The 24206-nt window shown below is 37.4% G+C and overlaps 1 protein-coding gene across 7 annotated transcripts in view; it reads right to left on the bottom strand.

Moving 5' to 3' along the window:
• The window catches only part of NRG4 (neuregulin 4), a 127504-nt gene that overhangs the window by 97406 nt on the left and 5892 nt on the right, over positions 1–24206 (bottom strand). For 4 of the 7 annotated variants that reach the window (XM_079913011.1, XM_079913006.1, XM_079913010.1 and 1 more), the window contains one exon: positions 21861–21948. The gene's annotated coding sequence lies outside the window, so the exon portion shown is untranslated. Of the gene's footprint in view, positions 1–21860; positions 21952–24206 lie in introns of all 7 variants that reach the window. The other 3 variants (XM_079913012.1, XM_079913009.1, XM_079913008.1) reach the window with 1 other exon arrangement.

The following is a 24206-nucleotide window of genomic DNA, read 5'->3' on the forward strand; positions in this document are numbered from 1 at the left end:
TTTGCTATAACATTATTGAGAGGTTCCCAATCCTCCATCAGTTCACACTAATAAAAAGAAAATCTCCAAAAATCTTTGCAACTTTGGAGAAAGCAGATTTCTTAGAACATAAAAAGTATGAACCATAAAAGAAAAAAAATTGGATAAATTAGACTTGAGCAAATAAAAACTTTTGCTCTTTGTTGTTGTTGCTCGTTTTTGGCCACACTGCGTGGCATGCGGGATCTTAGTTCTTTGACCAGGGATCGAACCCATGTCCCCTGCATTGGCAGCATGGAGTTTTAACCAGGGAAGTCCCAAAACTTTTGCTCTTTGAAAGACACCATTAAGACAATGAAAAGGCAAGCCACAAAGTGGGAGAAGATATTTCCTATAAATGTATCTGACAAAGGATTTGCATTTTATATTTATATATTTTATGTTTTTATATATGTTTATATATATATATAAATGAACTCTTCCAACTCAATAACAAGACAGCTCAATTAAAAGATGGGCAAAAAAAATGTGAAGTCATTTTACCAAAGACATATGAAAATAATAAGCACACGCTCAACATAATTAATCACCAAAGGCAACATAAAAGCACAATAAAAATCTACATCCCTATTAGAATGCCTAAAATTAAAAAGGCTGTCTGTCCATATCAGGTGTCAGCAAGGATGTGGAACAACTGTAACTCTCATCATCACTAGTGGGAGTGTAAAGTGGTATAAAGACTTTGGGAAACAGTGTGACAATTTCTTAGAAAGTTGAGCAGACATCTACTGTGGTGGAAAGCCTTTAAGGTGCATCCCAATGAACACCACTTCCTGATACTCACACTCTTGTATACCCTTCTCCCCTTCAGGGTGGGCTGGACTTACTGACTTACTTCTACACAACAGATACGGCAGAAGTAATGACGTGCTGCTTTCAAGACTAGATTATAAAGATTGTGGCTTTTGTCTTAGATGTCTCTTTTTCCCTCTTTTAGATTTCTTTACTCTGGGGGAATCCAGCTGCCATGTCATGAGGCAGACCTGATAAAGAGGCTCACATGACAAGGAACTGAGGCCTGACAATAGCCACATGTGTGAGCTTGGAAGTGGATTTTCCCCCAGTCATCCTTGAGATGAGCACAAGTCCTGACTGACACCTTGACCGACCCTGAGCCAGAACTATCTGGCTAAGTCATTCCTGGATTCCTGACCTAAAGAAATCGTGAGATGATAAATTTTTGTTGTTTTTAGCCTCTGAGTATTTGTTTGCAGCAATAGATAACTAATAAACCAACCATATGACCCAGAAATTCCACTCTCTCATATTTACCCAAGAGGAGTAAAAAGCACATCTGCAGAGTGATGTGTACATGAGTATTCACAGTAGCATTATTCATAACAGCCCCAAACTGGAAAAACCCAAATGTCCGTCAACAGGTGAAGGGATAAATCAGCAAGCATCAGAATTATCTGGAAGGTCTGTTGAAGAATAGACTGCTAGGCCCTACCCTCAGAGTTTCTAATTCAGTAGATCCGGTGTGGGTTCTGAAATTTTGCATTTATAACAAGTTCCCAGATGATGGTATGGTGCTAGTTTGGCGCTTTGAGAACCATCATATTAGTCTACAATTTGAATGTCTATGGTAGTCTGTGCTGTATAAACTAGAACATATCCACAGGGTACTACCAGGTTGATGAAGGGAATAAAACTCTAAGGAATTCACTGGAAGAAAAATGGAGAATTAATCACCTAGAGAAAAGATAAAAAGGAGAAACTCAATAACTTTCTTAATTTGCTACCCTGGATTTCTCTTTAGTCTCTATATGAATATGCTTTATTTCCTTACTAGACTATAGGTTTCCTGAAACGGGAATAGTGTCTTATTTATCTTTATCCCTCTAGGCTAAATCTGGCCTACTGCCTTATTAACAGTAGATGTTTAACAAATATTTTGTTATGAATTTATTGCTGATGGTTGACTGCTAGACTGACTTGTAATTCCTTATGTTTTACTAAAAAATGACAAGCTTTTTCATAATTATCAAGGGGATTTCTTAAAAGAGCATATCAATCTTCCCATATTCCATTTTAATTTATGTAAATAAGACAGAAAAATTATCAACACCTCAAACTTCATCTTCTTACACATAAGCTGAATAGAAGTGTGTGTTTCATAAACCCTAAAAAATAATTCTGTATGGAATGAACTGGAACTGCACAAAAGAATGTACTGGCCAGTGACACACCTTTAAATCTCATTCTTACAGGTTCTACAGGTTCTTCTGGTTCACCTCCCAAACACAAGAAAAGAATGTTAGCTGCCACTAGTCTTATCTCAAAAAGATAAAAACCCATCAACCAGAAAACTTTCTGAAATTTTTCAGTGCCTATGATGGTTATGCCTTTGCAATATCCAAAATAGATTACAGTCCTGATAACAAGAAATTAAACAGAGAAACTTCTGCTTTAAAGATAGTGGTCTATTAATTTCCAAAATATACAAAAAGCTCAATCAACTCAATATCAAAAAAACAACCCAATCAAAAAATGTGCAGAAGACCTAAACAGATATTTCTACAAAGAAGACATACAGATGGCGAAAAGGCACATGAAAAGATGCTCAACATCGCCAATTATTAGAGATATGCAAATCAAAACTACAATGAGACATCACCTAACACCAGTCAGAATGGCCATCATTAAAAAGTCTACAAATAATAAATGCTGGAGAGGGTGTGGAGAACAGGGGACCCTCCTCCACTGCTGGTAAGAATGTAAATTGGTGCAGCCACTATGGAAAACAGAATGGAGGTTCCTCAAAAACTAAAAACAGAGTTACCATATGTTCCAGCAATCCCACTGCTGGCCATATAACCAGAGGAAACCATAATCTGAAAAGATACATGCACCCCAATGTTCATAGCAGCACTATTTATGAAATAAATAAATGTCCTATTTATGGAATAAGTAAATGTCCTAAATGCCCCATGACAGATGAATGGATAAAGAAGATGCGGTACATAAACACAATGGAATACCATTCAGCCATAAAAAAGAATGAAACAATGCCATTTTCAGCAACATGGATGGACCTAGAGATTATCACACTAAGTGAAGTAAGTCAGAGAAAGACAAATATCATGTGATATCACTTATATGTGGAATCTAAAAAATGATACAAATGAACTTATTTACAAAACAGAAACAGACTCACAGACATAGAAAACAAACTTATGGTTACCAAGGAGAAAGGTTGGGGGGGGTAAATTAAGAGTTTGGGATTAGCAGACACAAACTACTATATATAAAATACATAAACAATATTCACTATCTTGTAATAAAACATAATGGAAAAGAATTCAAAAATAAAGACAGTGGTCTAAAGTTGGCATTTCTCTTTTCTTCCTGGAAATAAGCATACTCCCTTATTACTACAACAGCAAAATTTGAAATCAGGTAGTGTAAGTCCTCTAGCTTTGTTCTTCTTTTTCTAAACTGTTTTGGCTATTCTAGGTCCTTTGCCTTTCTATATACATTCTAGAATTAGCTTGACAATTGCTATTTTTAAAATGCTGTTGGGATACTGATAGGGAATGTGTCAAATCTACAGATCAAGAACTGTGCACTGAAAATAAAGCCTTATATTATTTTGACAAAAGAACCAAGGTAATTCAGTGAGGAAAAGATAGTCTTTTCAACAAATGGTACTGGGATATTTGAATATCCACGTGCAGAAAACAGACTTATACCTTTACCTTAAAGCATACAGAAAAATTAACTCAAAATATATCACAGACCTAAATGTAAGAGCTAAAACTATAAAACTTCTAGAAGAAAATCTTTGTGACTTTGGGTTAGACAAAGATTTCTTAGATATGACAGCAAGAGCACAATTCATAAAAGAAAAAATTGACAAAGTAGACTTTATCAAAATTTAAAACTTTTTCAATTAAAAAAAATTAAGAAAATGAAAAGGCAAGCCACAGAATGGGAGAACATATTTACAAATCATATATCTGATTAGAGACTTGTATCCAGATGATATAAATAACTCTTACAAATGAAATAGAAGGAAGACAACCCAATCAAAAAATGGGCAACCACTTTTTCAACTTAGGGAAATTGAAATTAAAACCTCAATGAGAGGACTTCCCTGGTGGCACAATGGTTAAGAATCTGCCTGCCAATGCAGGGAACACTGGTTCAATCCCTGGTCTGGGAAGATCCCACATGCCGCAGAGCAACTAAGCCCATGTGCCACAACTACTGAGCCTGGGCTCTAGAGCCCACAAGCCACAACTACTGAGCCCGCATGCCTAGAGCCTGAGCTCTGCAACAAGAGAAGCCACTGAATTGAGAAGCCTGCGCACCACAACGAAGAGTAGCCTCTGCTCGTTGCAACTAGAGAAAGCCCGCACGCAGCAACAAAGACCCAATGCAGCCAAAAATAAATAAATAAAAAATAAAATAAATTTTTAAAAAAACCTCAGTGAGATACTACTACATACCTACTAGAATGGCTTGGCTATAATAAAAAATACTGACAATATAGTTTTGGCAAGGATGTAGAGAAACTGGAAGCCTCATACAAAACTGGTGGAAATGTAAAATGGTACAGCCACTTTGGAAAAGTGTGGCAGTTTCTTAAAAATTTAAACATGTGCTTATCATACAACCCAGCAATCCTCCTCCTAAGAATCTACCTAAAAGAAATGAAAACATACGTCCACTAGAAGATTTGTAAACAAATGTTCATAGCAGATTTATTTTTTAAAATGTAAACACTTTTTGGATAAACCAAACATGAAAAAAGTTCCACTAAAAAAACTGCATTAAAGTATGAATGGAAAGTACTGAAGAATGAATGCAAGGAAGGAAAATGATTCTAGCTAACGATACAGATGTAAGAAGGAATTAAGGGCAAAGAAAGCTGTGAATATGGTGGTAAATCTAAATAAACACTATATAAAAAGTGGAAATGTCCTTTGGGTTTAATTAATATGCATGTAGTATTAAATACCTGAAAACAAAAGCATCAAAGTTAGGAAGGAGTACGTTAAATGTGTCCTAATGTCCTTTTATTTTCTGGGATGACAGCAAAAGTATTGAATAACATTAGACTTTGCTAAGTTAAGAATGTATGTTGTACTTAATAAGGTAACTACCAGCAGAATAGAAACTGTTTAAGTTCAAACTAGCAGAGGGGAAAACTGAAAAAAAAAAAAAAATCCCAAAGAAGGCAAAGGGGAGAAAATAAATATGAAACAGATGAGACAGAGTAAACAGGAAGAAGACTTCTCCCCTCTCCTCTTAGGAACTCAGCCAATGAAAAAGTCACAGACTCTTTGTTTACTATAGCCTTTCCAACTTGTTTCTCTCCTCTATAAAAGTGTTCTCCTTCCTTTGCTGTGTGGGGACTTGCACGTAGCTCACCATGGTTGCAGACCCCAAACTGAAATTCTCTGCTGATCCCAAATAAACCCACTTTTCTTGTTGCTGGAAAAGTAACTGGCAGATATTTCATTTAGGTAAAAAGTTAGAACAACGATATACGTTTGAATTACATAATAAACAAACTTGATCAAATGAAGATATACAAAACAATGCTCCTAACAACTGCTAAATATACTTTTTTTAAGCATACACAGGACATTTATAAAAAACATATCATTATTGAAAAGCAAGTCTCAGAAACGTTTAAATGATTAAAATCATACAGAGTAAGTTCTCTGACCACAGTGAGAATAAACTAGAAATTTTAAATGGGTCAGTGAAGAAATTTAAAACATATTTTAACTCAACTTTGCAAATATTATACATTAAAACATGTGGATGAAACTGAAGCCACATTTAGAGGAAAATTTACAACCTTAAATGCATATGTTAAGGGGAAAAATTGCTTACAAATGATAAGCTAAACATCCAACTAAAAATAAGAAGAAAAACAAAATCAAAGAAAGTTTAAAGAAGGAAATAAAAAGCAAAAACAATAAAATGGAAAGCAAACATACAACTGAGAGAATTAACAAGGCCAAAAGTTGATTCTTTGAAAAGACTAGAAAAATTGACTAACACTTATTGAGATTTATCAAGAAAAAAATTTTAAATTACAGGTCAATATCCCTGATGAAATAGATGTAAAAATCCTCGACAAAACACTAGCAAAACAATTCAACAGCACATTAAAAGTCACCATACACCATGATCAAGTGGGATTTATTCCTGGGATGCAAGCGGTTCAACATGTGCAAATCAATCAATGTGATTCACTATATTAACAAAAGTGATAGGGATAGAGTAGGATAATTAGAGTCAGTTTAGAAATCCCACTAGGGGATTAAACACAGAAAGGGAATTTTAAGGGAGGTTTGGAGACTGTTGTAAGCTAATGACCACTCAAGAAAAGAATCCAGTAACCTAGAAACAATCTACACTACCTTGAAGGAAGACCAGGTGTGCCCAAGTGCCAACACACTCAAGCCACTAACCCTGACAGTTAAAATACAAGACAATAGATACAGGGTCTCAATCTTGTGAAGTCAGAGAGTTAATAGTCCTTGAAGAGTAGCATTTTTACATGTAGCCAAGACAGAAATATAGTTGACAGGGGAAAGAAATTAGGTGAAAGGGGACATTATACTGAAACCTAACATTAATTACCATATTTTAGTATATGTCACCACCCTTTTGCTAATATATATATGATTTAAATATCACCGTGACAGTCCCGGTTAAACCATGTAGGGCCGAAGGAGGAACTAATGATGTAAGTCTTGATGTCTGCCAAAGAATGAGGAAGTAGGTAGTCTTCTCCCCTTTCCACTTTTTCTTTGATTATAAAAATGTATCCCTCTTTGTTCTTGGGGCTTTGCTCCCTTGCCGGGCTCCTTGTATCTCTCACCAGTGTCCTATGCTAGTAAACTCACTCTTTGCGCTGAATTGTCTCTGTAATGAGACAAAAGAACCTGAGCTTCAGTAAGTACTGACACCAAGTGAGCAGTTCTAATCAAAAGACAGTGGGTTCAAGTCCCCTCCTAAGCCAGGGATTGTGTGTTCAAGCCCCACTCTGAGGTGCGGGTGGGTTCGAGTCCCACCCAAGAAGGAGTGCAGTTTCAAAAGGACGGATTAAAATCCTACCATCATTTCAATAGTTACAGAAAAAGCATTTGACAAAATTCAAGATCCTTTCATGATTAAAAACTCTCAACAAATTAGGTATAGATGGAATGTACCTCAACATAATAAAGGCCTTATATGACAAGGTCACAGCTAACACCACATCCAACAGTGAAAAGCTGAAAGCTTTTTCTCTAGGATCAGGAACAAGACAACATAGTAGTGAAAGCCCTAGTCTGAGTAATTAGGCAAGAAAAAGATATAAAAGGCATCCAAATCAGGAGGGAAGAAACAAAATTCTCTGTTTGCAGATATATGATATCACATATAGAACACCCTGAAGACGCCACCAAAAAAATATAGAACTAATCAATGAATTCAGTAAAGCTGCAAGATACAAAATAAATATACAAAAAACAGTTGCATTTCTATACACTAACAACGAACTATCTAAAATAAAGAGGAATTAAGAAAACTATCCCATTTACAAAAAATAAATACTTAGGAACAAATTTAACCAAGGAGGTGAATGTACAGTGAAAGTCATAAAACACTGATGAAAGAAATTGAAGATGACACAAATAATTGGAAAGATGTTCCATCTTCATGGATTGGAAGAATATTTCCATATTACCCAAAAAAGATATACGATTCAAAACAACCTCTATCAAAATTCCATGGCATTTTCCACAAAAAATAGAAAAAAAAAAATCCTAAAGTTCCTATGGAACCACAAAAAAACCCTGAATAGCCAAAGCAATCTTGAGAAGGGACAAAGCTGGAAGCATCACACTGTCTGATTTCAAAATATACTATAAAGCTATGGTAATCAAGGCAGTGTAGTACTGGCATAGGACAGACATAGAGACCAATGGAATAGGATACAAAGCCCAGAAGTAAATTCTCACATTTACAGTAAGCTGATCTCTGACAGGGGTGCACAACAGAGATAAGATGGTCTTTTCAATAAATGGTGTTGGGAAGGCTGAATGTCTGTGTGCAGAAGAGTGGGGTTGGAACGTTGTTTCACACCACATACAAATGTCAACTCAGGATGGATTACAGACCTAAACATAGGACCTAAAACTGTAGAACTACTAGAGGAAAGCACAGGAAGAAAGTTTCTTGACATTGGCCTGGGACGTTCTGAATATGACCCCCAGGAGCACAGGCAACAAAAGCAAAAATAAACAGATGAGACTGCATCAAACTAAAATCTTCTGCATGGCAAAGACACTCAGCAGACTAAAGAGGCAGCCTATGGCACAGGAGAGGATGTCTGCAAATCATACATTTGGTAAGGAGTTCAGAATGTATTCAGAATATATGAGAGACTCAAACAACTCCATAGCAAGAAGGTAGATGACCTGATCTTATTTTGTTTTTTCCCAAACACCTTATAGTTCTTTATTTAAAGATTGAATTATTTATCTTTAGTAAATTGAAATGTCTTAAACCTGTTAACATGGCCAATGAATTAAGGTTCTGAGTGATAACTTATTTTGTAAATAAAGGACCTGATTTTAAAAATGGGCAAAGGACCCAAATAGACATTTCTCAAAGGAAGACAGACAAATGGCCAATGAATATACGGGATGATGCTCAACATCAATGATCAGTAGGGAGGTGCAGACTAAAACCACAGTAAAATATCACCTCACACATGTTGGAATTACTATTATCAAAAAGACAAAAAATAACAAATGTTGGTGAGGATGTGGAGAGAAGGAGCCTTTGTGTACTGTTGATAAGAATGTAGACTGCTACAGCCATTATGGAAAACAGTATGGTGGTTCCTCAGAAGACCGGAATTGGAACTGCTATGTGATCCAGTGGTCCCCCATCTAGATATGCATCCAAAGGAAATGATATCAAATCTCGAGGAGATATCTGCACTCCCACGTTTACTGCAGCGTTATTCATGATACCCAAGATATGGAGTCAATCTAGGTGTCCATCAACAAATGAATGGTTGGAGCTGGTGTGGTGTAAAACAATGGAATGTTATTAAGCTTTAGGGAAGAAGGAGATCCTGTCATTTGTGATAACGTGGATGAACTTGGAGGACATAGCACTGGGTAGACTGAGCCAGACACACAAAGACAAGTACTGCATCATCTTACTTGTATGTGGAATCTGGAAAAGTCAAAGTCATGGAGGCAGGAAGTGAAACAATAGTTGCCAGGAGCTGGGGGGTGCAGGAAATAGGGTGATGTTGTTTAAAAAAAAAAAACAATGGCTAATTTCTCATCACAAAATAAGTCAGAAGAGAAAAATAAGGACCTCTTTCAAGTGCTGAAGAAAAAACAAAAATTCTTCTATTATAGAATTCTGTACCTAAGAAAAATATTCTTCAAGGAATGACACAAAATAGAGACACTTTAAAATGAAAGCTGAGAGTATTTGTGGCTAATAGACCTACTCTCCAAAAAAACAACAAAGAAACTTCTTCAGGCTAAAGGTAAATGGTCCCAGACTGAAGCCTGATTCCACAAGAAGAAATGAAGAACTCTATGGTAAAGAAACTAAGAACACGGTGGTAAATTCAATATCTTTATGATAAAAACTCTCCACAAAGGGGATGTAGATGAAACGTTTCTCAGCATAATAAAGGCTATATATGACAAGCCCTATCAAAACCCCAATGGCATTTTTCACAGAAATAGAACCAATCACCCTAAAATCTGTATGGAACTACAAAAGACTCTGAATAGCCAAAGCAACGCTGAGAAAGAACAAAGCTGGAGGCATCACATTCCCCAATTTCAAATTCTATTACAATGCTATAGTAATCAAAACTGTATTGTATTGGCATAAAAACAGACACATACAACAATGGAACAGAATAGACAGCCAAGAAATAAACCCATGCCTATATGGTAAGTTAATCTATGACAAAGAAGGCAAGAATATACAATGGGAAAGGACAGTCTCTTCACTAAATGGTATTGGGAAAACTGGATAGTCTCATGCAAAAGAATGAAACTACTAACTTACAGCATACACAAAAATTAACGCAAAATTGATTAAAGACTTGAATGTAAGACCTGAAACCATAAAACTAGAAGAAAACTTAGGCAGTTAGTACCTTGATATGGTCTTGGCAATGATTTTTTGGATCTGATTCCAAAAACAAAGTCAACAAGAGCCAAAACAAGTAGAACTGTATCAAACTAAAAAACTTCTGTACAGCAAAGAAATCATCAACAAAATGAAAAGGTAACATGAACTGAATTCAACTTTGATTTGGACAAAGTTGACTGGGTGTTTTAAAGGGAGAATGAGGGAATAGGGAGGGGAGGTGAGTGGGGGCTTAATAGAGTTGAGGAATTGAAAAATTACAAAAAGCAAGAAGGTGGGGAGGTTTTTCCATGTGTGTCCCATCTGGGTTTGTTAACTGGCAGTTATCTAAGGTAGGCTCCTACACTCCCATAAAGGGTGGGAGATAGGAACCCTATCTTTGGGTAAATTCTTTTGGCAACCTTGAGTTTCCTGAAGCAGGAACTTTGGGGGTGGGGGGGAGTGTGATTCTAGGGATGTGGCCTTCAGCTGTTAGAAGGTATGTTACTGTTCTGTTCAAGGTTGAGGCATAGTCAAGAAGAGGGTTTAGAGGACCCTGGCTAGAGACTGGTCAAGAAGAAAATCTTTGTTAGCCCCCAAATGTGAATCAGATTCAGATAATACAACTGATTATTCAAGAATGAACCTAATATATATGGAATCTAAAAAAAAAAAAAAAAGGTCATGAAGAACCTAGGGGCAAGATGGGAATAAAGATGCAGACTTACTAGAGAATGGACTTGAGGACATGGCGAGGGGGAAGGGTAAGCTGGGACGAAGTGAGAGAGTGGCATGGACATATATACACTACCAAATGTAAAACAGATAGCTAGTGGGAAACAGCCGCATAGCACAGGGAGATTAGCTCGGTGCTTTGTGACCACCTAGAGGGGTGGGATAGGGAGGGTGGGAGGGAGGGAGACGCAAGAGAGAAGAGATATGGGAACACACGCATATGTATAACTGATTCACTTTGTTATAAAGCAGAAACTAACACACCATTGTAAAGCAATTATACTCCAATAGATATGTTAAAAAAAAAAAAAAAGAATGAACCTAAATTAGATCTATGATATTTTGGCTTCACAGGATTGCTCTATGCCCTCTCAGTATTTTATGAACAAGAACTGTGGATAAAAAATCAAAGTCAAAAAAATGTTCACATGTGACTGACATTAATATCCATGTGAGTTAATAATAATGGCTACCATTTCCTGTGCACTCACAGTATGCCAGACAAAATAATAAAAGCTTCATATACCTTATATAGGACTTAACAATAGTTTTACAATGTAGGGATTATCTTCTTTTTACAAAGGAAACTGACGCTAAGAGAAGTGAAGTGGCTTTTCCCAAGGTACAGCTTGTAAGTGGCAGAATTTTTAAAAAATTGCCATGGTAAATAAACTATACATACTTAGTCTTATGAATTTACTTATAAATGGAATATGTAAATATATTGTCAAAATCCAAGATATAGGATATATAAAATTCTTTTAAATCCCAGGTACAGAATATATCTGAGATCCTCTTTCTCTGAAGATGATTGCGATTATATAAAAAAAAAGCCATTTAAAGTTAGTCCACTTAGGGACTTCCCTGGTGGTCCAGTGGTTAAGACTCCATGCTCCCAATGCAGGGGGCATGAATTCGATTCCTGGCTGGGGAACTAAGATCCTGAACACCTCATGGCACAGCCAAAAAAAAAAAAAAGTCCACTTTAAAGAGATGAAAATTTCGTATAAAAAGAGGGGTAAGAAACTTCCCTGGTGGGCATAATGGTTAAGAATCCGCCTGCCAACGCAAGGGATACAGGTTCGATCCCTAATCCAGGAGGATCCCACATGCCACGGAGCAACTGAGCTGGTGTGGAGCAACTATGCTGGTGTGGAGCAACTGACCTCGTGTGCCACAACTGCTGAGCCTGTGCTCTGGAGCCCGTGAGCCACAACTACTGAGCCTGCATGCCACAGATGTTGAAGCCCGCGTGCCTGGAGCTGGTGCCACACGACAGGAGAGGCCACCGCAATGAGAGGCCCACGCACAGCGGCAGGGAATGGCCCCTGCTCACTGCAGCTGGGGAGAGCCTGCACACAGCAACGAAGATCCAATGCAACCAAAAATAAATAAATAAAAATTAAATTAAATTTAAAAAAATAGTGGTAAGAATTTTGATGTTTATTTCATCTTTTATTTAACAAATTTGGGTTATAATTGTAATTATGTGCTAATTCTTTTTTCATAATTAATTTTTTTTTTTTTTTGCTGTACGCGGGCCTCTCACTGTCGTGGCCTCTTCCATTGTGGAACACAGGCTCCAGGTGTGCAGGCTCAGCGGCCATGGCTCATGGGCCCAGCCACTCCACAGCATGTGGGATCTTCCCGGACTGGGGCACAAACCCGTGTCCCCTGTATCGGCAGGCGGACTCTCAACCACCGCGCCACCAGGGAAGCCCTATAATTAATTTTTATTGGAGTATAGTTGATTTCCAATGTTTTGCTAGTTTCTTTTGTACAGCAAAGTGAATCATTTATACATATACATATATCCACTCTTTTTTAGATTTTATTCCCATATAGGTCATTACAAACTATTGAGTAGAGTTCCCTGTGCTATACAGTAGGTTCTTATTAGCTATCTATTTTATATATAGTTGTGTTTATATGTCAATCCCAATTCCCCAGTTTATCCCTCCCACCCCCGCTTTCCCCTTGGTAGCCATAAGTTTGTTTTCTACATCTGTGACTCTATTTCTGTTTTATAAATAGGTTCATTTGTACCATGTTTTTAGATTCCACATATAAGCGATACCAGTGTGTGCTAATTCTTAGAAGGAACAAATCAAGTGGGGATTTGGGCATAATTTTTCTGACAACATTGTGTTATATATAAACAGATTTCATCTAATGTCTAGTTTCCATATGGACAGTCGTAAAGAAGGCTGTAAAAATTTTGACATTGTTGACAATTTTCCCAAGGCCCTCCTTTAATCCTGATATCCAAATATTTTAAGAGATGAGAGTCATCATCATCATTGCAATTTCTCTGTTTTTCAATTGTTGTGGCCTAACTCTGCCAAATCTTCATTTGTCATTGGTTTCATTTGTGATTTGAGTTCACCAACATCATTTTCATCATCTCTCCTACATCTTTTCAAGATTCACAATTTTGCCCTAAAATCACTTGTATTGTATTTGTGTTTTATAGGAGTATTCAACAATCATAAGAAGACCAGCCAACAATGCCTCTAAGCTAGACAAGGATGCATGCATGAGGGACAACCAATTTTATAAGTGGTTTGTTCATTAGTGAATGTTATTATAACTTTGGCTTCCCTTTGGAATCTCATAACTGTGGGAACTTAGGTAACAGTCAGATAACTAGGGTACCTGTACTAAAAGACCACCTGTGAAGTTTGAACAGATAATGGCATAAGATGAGGCCAGAGTGGGAGGCATCCACCTAGCAAGGCTGCCTCTCATAGTGAAAGAAGATGGGCACATGTACATCATATAGGATTTAAGCCTGCAAACTTAACCATAAAAAGTAGATAGAGAATCACCCAGCAGACTTTATACAGTAGTCATAAAAGCCACCACTCCAATAATAATACATGCTTAAAAATAAGAGTAATTTAAATCAAGAAAATCCCCAAACTTTACACTCTGTTTCAAACTCTTTCTATAGAGTGTTCAAATCTTAGTAGATCAAAAAGAGTTTTCAGGGGCTTCCCGGGTGGCGCAGTGGTTGAGAGTCTGCCTGCCGATGCAGGGGACGCGGGTTTGTGCCCCGGTCAGGGAAGATCCCACATGCCGCGAAGCGGCTGGGCCTGTGAGCCATGGCCGCTGAGCCTGCGCGTCTGGAGCCTGTGCTCCGCAACGGGAGAGGCCACAACAGTGAGAGGCCTGCGTATCATAAAAAAAAAAAAAAAAGAGTTTTCATCAGTTGGTTAAAAATATCCTTATCGTATATTTAAGAATTTCCCACTTAGATGTTAGCTTGCTAGTCTTACAATATTAGTAGTTTTTTGGCAGGACTGACTCAGGGTACATCAGGAAAGGAAAGCAAAATATTATGTATGAAACCAGCAAACAAGAAAATCACAGTGGAGACCAATATATCTCAATACGCCAAAATCACTTCATGTATATTTAGATATGGTGATAATAGGATCTTCAGTGTCAGGCCTTTCCAGCTTATTCTAAAAATAATTTAAAAGCTTTTGTTTTTAGGGCTTCCCTGGTGGCACAGTGGTTGAGAGTCCGCCTGCCAATGCCGGGGACATGGGTTCGTGCCCCGGTCCGGGAAGATCCCACATGCCGCGGGGCGGCTGGGTCCGTGAGCCATGGACGCTGGGCCTGCGCGTCCGGAGCCTGTGCTCTGCAACGGGAGAGGCCACAACCGTGAGAGGCCCGCATACCGCAAAAAAAAAAAATAATAATAATAAAATAAATAAATAAATAAAAGCTTTTTTGTTTTTAGAATTTAATGTATTTTAAAAGAGACTTTCAGGTTAAAATACTTTTTTAGGAAGTGAAAAAAATGATTTGGATCACATTTTGTCAATATGTGAACACAAATTAAAAAGCTAGCTTTTCTTGAAGCCAAATTTAATTTTTCTATAAAATACATCCAAATAAATATGTCTGTTCTCCTTAATTCCATATTTACCTTTCGTTAGTGTTCAAGCATTTCCTTTTGATATAAAAAGCTGGCACACATGGCTATTACCACTAATTAATTTTAAGAAAGGCAAAAATAGAAAAGTACAATCACGAACCTCATATGGTGGAGTCAAAAACTGGAATAAAAAATTTTCTGAAATGATGAACAAAAACATTTAAAAGGACACTGGAAGAAAAAGTACATGTTCTGATATAAAGGCTCTAGAGTAAAACATCATTTTGGAAGTAGTAAACATTTACTAGTAGTCAATGATGCAGAAATAAAAGATTGTCCTATACAAAAGTCAAGACTTACATTGAACCTGTTCTACTCCAGTCAGCAATTTCTTCCTGAAGACTTCTGTTTGGTTGTAACAATTTTTAGCTTTTCTTGCTGTATACCTCAGCAGGAGAAACCAATTTCCAAAAGGTGTTCCCTAATTATATTAAATGTGCACGCTGAGCCATGCCAATATTCTATTCCAAAAAGTAAAACTGTAAGATAAGTCACATATGGAGGAGATGCCTGTCGACAGTAACGCATCAATAATGCAATTTATATGTGAATCAGGTTATTGTCAAAGTTTTTTTTAAAAAATCTTTTCCTCCGGGATCAAACGCACGCCCGCTGCATTTGAAGCACAGAGTCTTGACCACTGGACTGCTAGCAAAGTCCTATGTCTGCTCCTTTCACTCAGCATTATATATCTGAGGTTCATCCATATTGCCATAAGCAGTTGTAGATTGTTCACTGCTGTATAGTGTTCTTTTATGTGAATATACCATTAAAAATTCCATTATCCATTGGAAAAAAAATATTTTCCTCACTTCATATAACTATTTACTAATAAGACTTCATGGTAAAAATGAACCAACAAATAAAAATTATCCTTGAGGTTGCAGTATAGGAAAGAGACATTTATACTGCATCAGTTTAGAATGCTTTGGATTGCAGGCAACAGAGAACTCAGTTCACAACAGCATAAACAAATATGGATTCACTTCTCTCACAAGACAAAAAATCTTGACCTGGTGATTGCTAAGGTTGGTGTTTACCCATCAATGGTGCTATCCATATCTTCAATATTTTTGCTTCACCATCCTGAGTGTATTTACTTTTAATATTCGTGTTTGTTGCCTAATGCTTTCAAGATGGTCACTGCAGCTCCAAGCATCACATCTAAGGTCAAAGCAAGAAAAAAGTTAACCCCAGCGCTGTCTGAGCCTTTTATCAGAAAAAGGGAAAGCCTTCAATGAAGTCCCCTGGCAGGTTTATGGGCTAGAATTGTATTACATGGCTACTGTAGCAGTAAAGAAGACTGGAAAATCAAATATTTAACTTTGCTAATTTTTATGGTAGAGGTAAGAAATGGATATGGATTGGCCAGCCAACAGTGTCTGCCAGTCCTCAACTCAATATGCACACACATACTTCTTACACATGTGTTAAACACAACATACTCATCCTCTCTTCAACATACTCATCCTCTCTTCAACATACTCATCCTCTCTCTCTCACAACATACTCATCCTCTCTTCAAGGAAGACAACCCCACTATCTCATCCAATTACTGCATGACGCAGGATCTTTGGTTGATTTTCTGTCTGCTCTATCAAGTCCAAATATGACAACTCTTAACTGACCATTTGTATGGCTAAAAGGGAAGCTGTCTCTTAACCACTCCCCTCACATATATACAACGATGAAAAAGAAAGAACAGAGTGACCCCCAAAAAATTCCATTAAGAAAGGGAGATAAGAGGAAGGACACAGTAGTAAAGAATCCACAATCTATATCATATCTTCCTAGACAGAAATCACAGATTCCTGGGCAGGCAATAAAGTAAATCCCTTGGCCAGTCACTCTGACAGCGCCTACTTTAAGTCTCAGGAGGATCTGCTTTGTCATTGTTCTCTGTAGCCATATCTAAGGCAGGTTTTGAAGCAGATGTCCTCCCCAGGGGATCCACAGCTTTTGTAGCCTACTTCATACTGGTTTGACTTAGGGAGGAAAGGATGAGGATTGCTTGGAAGGTAGAGACAATCACAAGGAATCGCCAGCTTTGTACTGCAGGTTCCCTCAAAAACATATCAAGCTTCTGGTCTGTCTGCTTCAGATCAATTCCTTGTGTGAGTAACCACACCCAAAAAACATTTCCAGAAATAATCTTTAAGCCTGGAGATTCTAATCTCTTAGCTGCTGACCTCTGAGCTCTCATAACAGACAAGGCAATTCCAACAACAGTCTTCGGTAAGAAGGTCCTACCCTTAATCCCTACAAAATTCCAAATTACAGGGCTCTTTTGTCAATTTAGAGTACAAGCTAAAGGCAGAATACCTTTGTAGCAAAGCTATAGTCTTCTGCCCTCTCTGCTTTCATGCTGAGGAGCACTAATTTGAGTTCACCCCCTTCTGTAGGATCCTACTGAAAAGCCACAAGAAGTCACCAATACAGCACAATATTCCAAATTCTTCCTTTCATTTCTCCTAACACCACAGTTTCAGTTTGCATAGTCAGCCTTCCACAGAACAGCAGGTACAGATTAATCAAATGCTTTGCTACTGTATAACAAGGGTTACAACTTTCCTTATTTTTCTCAATAATGTCTGGAGGTAGGCAGTCCAAGATTGGAAGAGCTGTTCAACAATGTCCAGACTCTTTCAATCCTTCTCCTTCATGGTCCTCAGCTTGTCAGAATCATCTTTCCTCTCTCATACTTGTCATCTCATAGTTGCAGAGATGGCTGCTATATCTCCAGGCTTCATGTCTGCATTTAAGGCACAAAGAAGGCGGAAAGAGGAGAGTACCAGCCACCACTGTTCTCTTTATCAGGAAAGCAAAAGCCATCCCTGAACTTGGGAGCCTTCCCTTCATGATCACTGGCCAAGGAAAATGGGATTGTCATGACTGGCTTCAACTAGTCAGGACTTTTTGCTTGAAGCTGGGAACATTGCTGTCCCTAACAAAATGAAGGTAAGCAATAGGGAATGGGTATAAGGAAGGTCACTAAGAATATCTCCACACATAGACATTTACAGTTTTAAGAGAATGTTTGAAAAATGAAAAGCAATCTCTATTTGGTGAAATTTCAAGCAATATAACAGAAGCGGGGGGAAGCTCCTCAGGCAGTGCTATAGAAATACACTTTAGGTAAAGAGATCTCTACTCAGGCATACCCATCCTACTTAGGAGTCTATCCCTTAAATTAACACCCTTTAGTAACTCTGCTTTTCACAGACTCTTCCCTTCCTTCAATTCGGAACCCACAGATTCTCTAAAATACCCATGTTTATTCAACAGCTGTTTCTATGGCAGCAGAGCCCCTGGTGGAAGGGCACAGGGGTGGAGGCTATTTATAATTTAAGGACTGACAGTACATGCCAATAGCAGCTATTATTGATGAAATCCTTGAGAAATATATAAAACAGATAAATACTGTGAAAAGCCAAAACCAGAAATATTCATGGTGCCTGCTGTTCACCAAGAAACCTCTTATAATTTGGTTTCCCATCTATATCCACCACCTGGAAGAAAATACACTGATCATACTGGTACAACTGGTTTTTGTAACAATTTTATCTCATTGTATTGGGTTGGCCAAAAAGGTCGTTTGGGTTTTTCCGTGTTACTGAAAAGCCCGAACGAACTTTTTGGCCAACCCAATATTTAAATTAATTTGCTTTCTGGCTTTACATATTAGGCTGATGAGGTCGTTAGACTAATTTAATCCTCTCTGGGACCCTTACTGACCAGATCAGGTTTCTAAGACCACAAGACTGAGAGTTAGACCCTAGTAAACTCACTAAGGTTATACCACCCAATGTGGTCTTTTGAATAAAAGCAGCTGGCCTGCCCCAAGCAATAGCCCTTTACATCACTGAGTGTATTGGCATGAACTTCTTTAAAACATTTAATCAATTTTCATTCCATGTAGCTGCTCACAAGAGCCACTTTCTTTGATGTAAATTGTGCTACCTATAAATATACTCGAGTCACCAACCATTCAAAGTAAAATAGTTTCCAAGCAACCCTCAAATCACCATTTTTATGTATAAAAAGATAAGTAGTGTAGGGGTTATGGGCATGGGCTCTGGAGCCAGAAGGCTAGAGTGCAAATCCTAGTTCCACATTAGAACATTCTACCATAGAATCGGGCAAAAATCTTTGTGCCAATTTTCCTCATCCATATGTGAGGCTTGAGGTAGCGGGGGACAGAATAATAGTGCCTATTTCAAAGAGTTGTCTGAAAATAAAATGAATTTATATATATAAGGTGCCTGGAACACAAGAAGCACTCAACAGGTGTTAGCTATCACTATTCTTCACTGGAAAATCTAATAGTATATGGTTGCATTTAATGCAAATGTAAAATGATTTGATAATAAAGATTCACTTTATGTGCAAAATATGAAATAACACAAAATCCTCCCCAATTAATAATTCATCAAGAATCACAGTTTCGGGCTCCCCTGGTGGCTCAGTGATTGAGAGTCCACCTGCCAATGCAGGGGACACGGGTTCATGCCCCGGTCTGGGGAGATCCCACATGCCGCGGAGTGGCTGGGCCCGTGAGCCATGGCCGCTGAGCGTGCGCGTCTGGAGCCTGTGCTCCGCAACGGGAGAGGCCACAGCAGTGAGAGGCCCGCGTACCGCAAAAAAAAAAAAAAAAAAAAAAAGAATCACTCTTTCAAAGCTGGTTGGTAATTGACTTATAAACTCTTTTAAGCTACTGCCCACATGGCAATAGCAAACTTCCCATTCTTTGCTGCCAGGAATAGTCTTGAATTACACATGTCTCCTACAAAAGGCTACAGCTCTATACAGAGATGTGAAGGAGATAATAATCATAGCACTTCCCAACCCCACTGACCTCTCAGTGTTGATCCTGGTCTTCCTGGAGGTTTCCTATGTCCTTGGAGCCTAGAAACTCTACAACCAATATCCAAACAGAATTAAGTCTCTGAACACTGCCCCAGAAAACTTTTCTTGAAATAAGGGGTCACTCAGCCTGGTTATTTTTCACATGTGTGTACCCTTCTCAGAACTGGAGTAATTATCATCCATTCCCATTTTCCTTACTGTACATAGTTTTTTTTCTTAAACATCTTTATTGGAGTATAACTGCTTTACAATGATGTGTTAGTTCCTGCTGTTTAACAAAGTGAATCAGCTATACGTATACATATATCCCCATATCCCCTCCCTCTTGTGTCTCCCTCCCACCCTCCCTAACTGGTCAAGTTTAATACTTCCTTGCTCACAAAGAAATATTATCCTAAATGGCCCTGATTTTCCTTTAACCTATGTCTACTCTTCTCTCCTACTCAAATACTTCTTTCTCTTCTGTTTTATTTACTTGCCTCCATCAGCACAAGTCTTTTTTCCCTTTTGCATGTGACTGGCACATCTTCACTCTCAAACTCCCCCAACCACGCTCATTCCACCCCCAATTCTTCAACTTCTGTCATTCTTTACCCTCTGCCCTATCCCCCATCTACTAGACAGTCCATTTATTTGAGGAAAAACTCTTTTATCCAAATTTATTTTTCACTTTTCTGCAGTTTACTCTTTTTAAGAAATTATTTATTTATTTATTTGGTTGCACCAGGTCTTAGTTGCTGCACATGGCTTCCTTAGTTGCAGCTCAAGGACTCCTTAGTTGCAGCTCACCAGCTCCTTAGTCGTGGCAGGCATGCTCCTCAGTTGTGACTCGAACTCTTAGTTGTGGCGTGCATGTGGGATCTAGTTCCCTGACCAGGGATTGAACCCGGACCCCCTGCATTGGGAATGTGGAGTCTTAACCACTGCACCACCAGGGAAGTCCCTCTGCAGTTTACTCTTAATAAAAATCTGGTTCCTCCTTAGATCACAAGGTACCTTTTCCAATATAACTTATTTAGTCCTTACTTTCTGCTTTCTCTGAATCGATGGGAAGAAGTGAGGAACAGCCTCTTCCTTGCTCCCAAATGCCATTTTCAGATCATCACACTGTGGCCCACTCTCCACTGTTTGAAATCTCTACCTTATCTCACGTTTCAGAGAGCTGTTCTCAACAATCCTATCTGAACACACTCATCTTTAAATTTATCCTCCCATCCTTCTCTCTAGTCTTAATAGAGGTGATTCAATTTCTGTTGACAGTAATGTATGTATTTGAAGAGCATTATATGAACCAGAAAAATTAAACATGGTAATGGTGATCACATGGTCAACAACAGAACAAACTGAATAAAACACATGACTACTTCTGTGCTCCTAAAAGAACTTTATAATTTTCTATAATACTCCTAAAGTCAAGTTCTACTAGTTCATATATTCTGTCGTTAGAAATATATCATGTTAGCTACTGCCTTAGACATAAATCACTGTATGTTTGTCAAAATAAACCGTAGCAACAGAAAATTAGAAGGCCTTATGATGGATATATAAGCTATTGTTGGCAGATGATCTGTGTACTTAGAAGACCTTCCAAAAGAGGATTCTACAACTTCCCAAGGTAAATCATTCTAATCTTACACATCCTGAATTTCAAAAGCTTTGACTCTTATCTAAATTTCTCCTGCTGTTTTTCCTCTATAGAGATGGAAAAAGGACAGGCACCATCCTCCGTAAGTCAGCATCTCAACTACTTGAAAAGCAATATCATCCCTTAGCCTTCACTCTTCTAAACTCAACAACTTGAACTATTTTCCAGACTCTTGTTCTCCAAGGCTTTCTTAACCTTCTTTAATTCTATTCATATTATTTTTAAATTACAAAGACCAGACCAGCTGACAAGTTTGTTGTTTTTAATATGTTTTTATGAATAGTTAACACATACTTGAACATGGTTCTATACACACACACCTTTCCAACTTTAGAATGGAGACCCAAGCTTCTGTAATTTAAAAGTTAAAGAACTTTCCATATTGTGGAGTCTACCACTATTTTCTCTTAGTTGAATTAAAACAATGATCTATGGCTATAGTTGACAAATTATGGCTCCACAAATGGCCCCAAAACATTACAAAGAATGAATTAACAAATAATTACTTACCTGATCTGTCCTCGGGTGAAAGTTTTTCTCCTAGATTGCAGAGTAGAGATGAAACTGGCTCTCACTTTATAGTTCACCTCTTTTTCTTCTGCTTTGATAGAAATTGTGGCCACCATAAAGAAAAATAAAAACAGAAAATATTTTATATAACAATTTTAGCAACACATGGGAGAGAGGAGTAGAATCTGTTTACAAATTTTATGGGCTTTTTCTTTTACTTAGTAATACTCTCAAAGAACTTCGTAATAAGTAACAGAAACTTTAATATTTTTAATTTCTCCTCTTCCCCTTTTTTAAGCCTCAGGAAAACTATTTATTGTTAATACTTCTAAATACTAGGCTAGGAGCTGGATTAAGAGGGAAATAGAATTTTATTAGAAGATTATTGTGTGGGAGGAAAAAAACCCTTTCAAACAGAGACTTTTGGGGGATGACAAGGAATTTTATTTCTTTTTCTATGAAAGTTACTTTTTGTGTTATATCTCCACCAAGAAAAAAATTTACATACAATATTATGGATAGAGAGTTAATAAGGATTGTCATTTCAATAAAGTGGTAACCTTCATGAGAAAGAAAGGGAAAAAGTGGTATAAAATATGATCTATCTTCCACTTTAAAAGTTCCTTTTCCCAAAGAGCTTTACTTTATATGGCATGAAGAAGAAGGTCAAGGCTCAGAACACCTTAAGTATATAAAAGTGGCATATATGAATAATATAAATTTTTATATCAAGCCAATTATCAGAATGCATAATCAATCCCTCAGAAGTTTATGGTCTTTCTAGACCCATATGCTGAAAACTATAAAACATTGATAAAGAAAGCTGAAGATGATTCAAAGAAATGGAAAGATAGCCTGTGCTCTTCGACTGAAAGAATTAATATTGTTAAAATGGCCATACTTCCCAAAGCAATCTACAGATTTAATGTCTATCAAAATATCCATGACATTTTTCACAGAACTAGAACAAATAATCCTAAAATTTATATGGAACCACAAAAGATTCAGAACTGCCAAAGCAATCCTGAAGAAAAAAAGAACAAAAGCTGGAAGTATAACCCTCCCAAACTTCAGACTATACTACAAGACTACAGCTATCAAAACAGCATGGTATTGGCACAAAAACAAACACAAAGATCAGTGGAACAGAATAGAGAGTCCAGAAATAATCCCACTCACCTATGTTCAATTAATCTGCAACAAAAGAGGCAAGAATATACAATGGAGAAAAGAGAGCCTCTTCAACAAATGGTGCTGGGAAAGCTTGATAGCTACATGTAAAACAATGAAATGAGAACATTCTCTCACACCATATACAAAAATAAACTCAAAATGGTTTACAGACCTAAATGTCAGATATGACACCATAAAGTTCCTACAAGGGAACATAAGTGAAACATTCTTTGATATAAATCGTAGATCAGTCTCCCAAGGCAAAAGAAATGAAAGCGAAAATAAACAAATGGGACCTAATCAAACTTAAAAGATTTCGCACAGCAAAGGAAACCATCAACAAAATGAAAAGATAACCTACGGAATGGGAGAAAATATTTGCAAACGATACAACCCACAAGGGGTTAATATTCAAAATATACAAACAGCTCACACAACTCAATATCAAAAAAACAAACAACTCAATCAAAAAATGGGCAGAAGACCTAAACAGACATTTTTCCAAAGAAGACATACAGATGGCCAATAGGCACATGCAAAGATGCTCAACATCACTAATTGTTAGAGAAATGCAAATCAAACCCACAATGAGGTATCACCTCACATTAGTAGAATGGCTATCATCAATAAGTCTACAAATAATAAATGCTACAGAGGGTGTGGAGAAAAGGAAACACTCATACACCATTGGTGGGAATATAAATTGGTGCAACCACTATGGAAAACAGTATGGAGGTTCCTTAAAAAAACTAAAAACAGATCTACCAAATGATCTGGCAATTCTACTCCTGGGTATATAGCCAGGAAAAAAAACGAAAACTCTAATTCGAAAAGATACATGCACCTCAGTGTTCACAGTAGCACTATTTATAATAGCCAAGCCATGGAAGCAACCTAAATGTCCATCAACAGATGAATGGATAAATAAATTGTGGAATATATATACATATGTGTGTATATGTATATATACAATGCCATTAGAAAGAATGGAATATTGCCATTTGCAGCAACATGGATGGACCTAGAGAATATTATGCTTCGTGAAATAAGTCAGAGAAAGACAAATACTACCTATCACTTATATGTGGAATCTAAAACTAATACACATGAATCTGTATACAAAACAGAGACAGACTCAGACATAGAAAACAAACTTATGGTTACCAAAGGGGA

This window comes from Stenella coeruleoalba, assembly GCF_951394435.1.
Source record: "Stenella coeruleoalba genome assembly, chromosome: 2".
Lineage (NCBI taxonomy): Eukaryota > Metazoa > Chordata > Mammalia > Artiodactyla > Delphinidae > Stenella > Stenella coeruleoalba.